Source organism: Stegastes partitus, unplaced genomic scaffold (assembly GCF_000690725.1).
Source record: "Stegastes partitus isolate 25-593 unplaced genomic scaffold, Stegastes_partitus-1.0.2 Scaffold41, whole genome shotgun sequence".
Taxonomy (NCBI): Eukaryota; Metazoa; Chordata; class Actinopteri; family Pomacentridae; genus Stegastes; species Stegastes partitus.
The window spans coordinates 1,073,116-1,077,364 of NW_007577772.1; positions in this window are offsets into that span (position 1 = coordinate 1,073,116).

Genomic DNA, 4,249 nt, shown 5'->3' on the forward strand with positions numbered 1-4,249 from the left:
GTTACAGAACTTGAACTTGATTTGTATTTCTTAGAAATGCGGATATCTATAAACAGAAATAACCAAATTATCCTTGAACTGACTGAAAACTATTTTTAACAATTAAACTGATTTTCAAAATAAAACCCGAATCTTGCACAGTTAAAATGTGAAACCAGATTTTTTTCAAACGGCTATAAATTAGATTAAACTCCACTTTTAACGATGTTTGCCCCCCAGTGAGCGCTGCAGCTGTAAATAATGAGCAGTGTCTGTGTTGTTCTGGGCGTCTGTGGGGAGAAAATAGCCTCTTTAATCCTGCTGCAGCAGTAAACAGCCTCAGAGCTAATAGGTGAAAGCTCAGCCCACCTCACAGCGGCTCACTGGCTGCAGCTCGCCGCCGCTCTCCGCCACAAACGACACCCGGGAGCCGAATTAGGGGCTTTTTTAGGCCGATTTTCGTGGATGAAGAACTTAAAATGATTTGGCCGAGACATGCAGCGGCGACCTGAAGAGTTTAGAGGAGCTACGAGGCGACAGCTGAGCGCTAAAAGTGTCGTCGGACTGTGAGCTACAGGTAGGAGGCTGTAGTCAAGCTAGAGAGCGGAGGGACGAGGACTTCCTGGAGGGATTACAAAATAATGCACTCGTGGAAAAACTCAGAAAATGTGTTAAATATACTTTTTAGCAGTGAGTAAAAATGAAAAACAAATATGCATGACAGAAATGCACAGTTTGGGTTAGAATATATGTTTAATCAAACTTTACAAGTTGCTAATTTGCACTTAAAAAAGGCTGCAATTTAGAATAAACATTACTCTGTAAGTCTGACTCTGATTTTATGCATATTTTTATTTAATTATTACTTTATTTAAACTTGATTACAGATTGTGCAACACTTGGGCTTCTGAGCCCTCAGTGACCCACTTGTTTCAGTGTTCAGAGGTTATTTATAGAAAGTTCTTGAATTACTGGTATTATTAGTTGTTGTTTTGTTTTCTTCTTCTTATTATTATTATTATTATGACATTATTCAACTTGATTTCAGATTGTGCGACTCTTGCGTTTGAGCTCTGAATGACCCACTTTTTTTATTTATTGTTGTCGTTGTCGTCGTCTTCTACTAATTATTATTATCAGTACTATTATTATTGCTTTATGGCACAGATGGATGTTGTGATGATTGCCGTATGCCATTTAAAATTTGTAGTAAACCCATAGTTGAAAAAATTTCTATATTTCACTAGAATATAGATCTGTTTAGATTTAATTCATGGTTTTGCTTCATTACATATTTTAAAAGTGAACATTGGATTGAAGCTTGACAATATCTGTCTGTAAAATCCTACCTGGATATTTTCCACAAACCCCAGTAGAGTACCAGTTTGCAATTAACTTCAACCTGAATGCAAATTATGACCAAAACCTATCACTTGTTGCACTAAGTCAGTTTTTTTTATTTCAGAACTGCATCATTTTCACACTCTTATTTTGAAAAGTGGATTGTTTTCCGGTCTTTTCCTGGCAAACTTCACAGGTTTTGGATGATAAAAAGCAGCCTTTAGTTTAAAAAAAGACATGAACCAAGCATTGAGGCACATTTTAGGAAGAAAATGCGTCATTAGACATATTTAAAGTAGAAAATGTGACACTTCTGTCCATTATTGACTTTTAAACTCTTATAAGGAAGTTCAGGCTGCTCATGCTGCTTCAAGTAAAGGCTCACCGATTTACAAATGGTAGAAATGTTGATATATTTTTAAAATATAACCCAGAATGTTTGGTGTCTTAATGAAACAACACAAAGACTAAACCAGAAATGTCTTTTTTAAAAACAAAACAAAGCTATGACCTTTTTCTTTCCCCTTAAACCTCTTTAATCGCTAATTATTGTGCTCCATTTCAGCATAATGACCATTTGAAGCCTTGTTCTGGCTGGAAAACACAATTTCACCATCAAAGGCTGTTTTGAGGTACTTGCACAATGGGGAGGTTATTTCAGGAGGTCTCAAGCAGAGCAGATAGAGAATCTCAGAGTCCAAAGGCTGGACTTGTGCTGCAGGTTCACAGAGCGCCGCAGAAACACCAGAAGGCAAATCGAGTTAAAATACAACAACAACGGCAAGAAAAAAAGCATTTTAACAAGTGATGCAACAAAACTCTGAGAATGATTTACTCAAAGAGCAAAAGATGGCATCTATTGCATTTAAATGTTGGCTTTGTTTCATTTGTAGGAGTTTATGGAGAGAATCCTCCCTAAATATTGTCCAGTAGATAAAGAATTCACTGTCGTATTCTCAGACACATTAAACCTTTTCCTCCTACACTCCTGCTGTAAACTATCCTGCATTCAAACTGCCTGTTTTCTTGGCATTGGAGCCTCTTTTAAGGTAGAAATCTTCAGTTTTTATTGAGTGTGTTTAACTTATTTGCTGCAGTAGCTTATGGCTGATTTCATTTGTTGTAATCTGCCTCTGTGTGAACCTGAAAGAGGCACAGTGTGTTGTAACTGATAGCTCCAGTGGCAAACGTGGAAGAGAAAAGCTGACGCAGCACTTATACCTGAGAGAGATAAGCCTTAAAAAGAACTTGACTTTAGCTTGTGAAAGAGAAACTTTGATCCATTTGCATCAAATAACAACAACAACAACAACACCTTGGTGGCTGCGGGGGAAGTCAAGAGAGAGAAAGTGCAGCAACTCTTCAGCCTTAACGAGATTAAAGCTTATTGGATTGGAGGACTTCTTGTGACGGCACAAAGTGTTTGTCTCCGGAGACAAAGAAGGACACGAAGGAGGAGGAGGAGGAGGAGGAGGAGGGTGTGAGACGTGGAGGCCTTCAGATTAACGTTCGTGTGAAAGTAAAAAGGAAAAAAAAAAAAAAAGTTAGATCCAACAGGGAGGTTTTGTGTTTTTTGAAGGAGCATGAAGTCATTGTTTACTTGTTTGTTTTGGAGAGGACTGACAGTGTTGTTCAGCCCAGAGTCATACATGTTCGTATTGTCTCGCTGCGAGAGCCGACACAATGAGACGCCTCCTGCTTTGTTACCGAAAACTTTGTGTTTATTAAAAAAAGAACTGTGGCTCAGGAGCTGCTTCAGGAGGGAGATTTTCACTCTTTTGTCTCTGTTCTGGCCTCAAATGTGGTAACAAATCAGCTTTATCGAGTGTTTTTCCTCGTGCTCAAACACAAAACAGAACATGCATTTAATAACAGGTTAGAGAAGAAACATGAGGATGAGAATCTTAATAGGTGTAAAAGAGCAGGTTGAAGGTGAACCAGAGTGATGTGGAGACTTCTCTGGTTGATAAACATGCTTCCTACAGCAGATATAAAGTTAAAGGGAGGGATAATCCACGATTCACACCTGATTTAGCCAATGTACTGCATGATAGGAACCTTGCTTGGGCTAAGGCTGGGAAGACCAGGTCCGAGGCTGATAGGTTTATATTTAGGCAACTCAGAAATCGTTTTACTTTTCTTATCAAAAAGCAAAGTCTGATTTTTATCTCTCTGCTACAACCAAACATTTAAACAACATTTTTTTTATTCTCAGTGGCAGAGGTCCATAGAACTCTCCTCTCTCTGGACATAACTAAATCAGTAGGCCCGGATCATTTAGAACCTTATTTTTTAAAGTTGGCTGCTGATTTTATTGCTAAACCCCTCCAACGTCTTTTTAACCTCACTATTACTACAAATTGTATTTGGGAAATTTGGAAGCTTGTTTATGTTTTACCCCTTCTAAAACAATTATCAACCCATACCCAAGTTGTCCATTTTGTCAAAGGTCTAGTTAATGATCAGTTGAAGGAGTTTCTCCATACTAACAATATTCAATATTCTCTCCCCATGTCGATCCGGCTTCAGGAAACGACGCAGCACTATTACAGCCTATCACTATCACTATCACTAATGCCAAAATAGACTCACTGGATCATAAAAAGATTTGTACAGCCCTCTTTGTTGACTTTTCTAAGGCCTTTGACACAGAGGACCACTCTGTGTTGAAGCAATGATTGCTTAGTATGGGTTTGTCTGAGCAGCAGACGAAGGCAACTTATCCACACTGCTAAATGTTTCTACTGGCGTGCCCCAGGGCTCAGTTCTGGGGCCACTTCGGTTTGTTATTTATGTAGACACATTGGACAGAAATGTCTCAAATGCCAAATTTCAATTTTATGCTGATGATACATGATGATATATTGCTGTGGCTCCACCCTTGCTGAGGCCCTTGGCAAGTTACAGGTCGCTTTTAACCTTGTGGAAC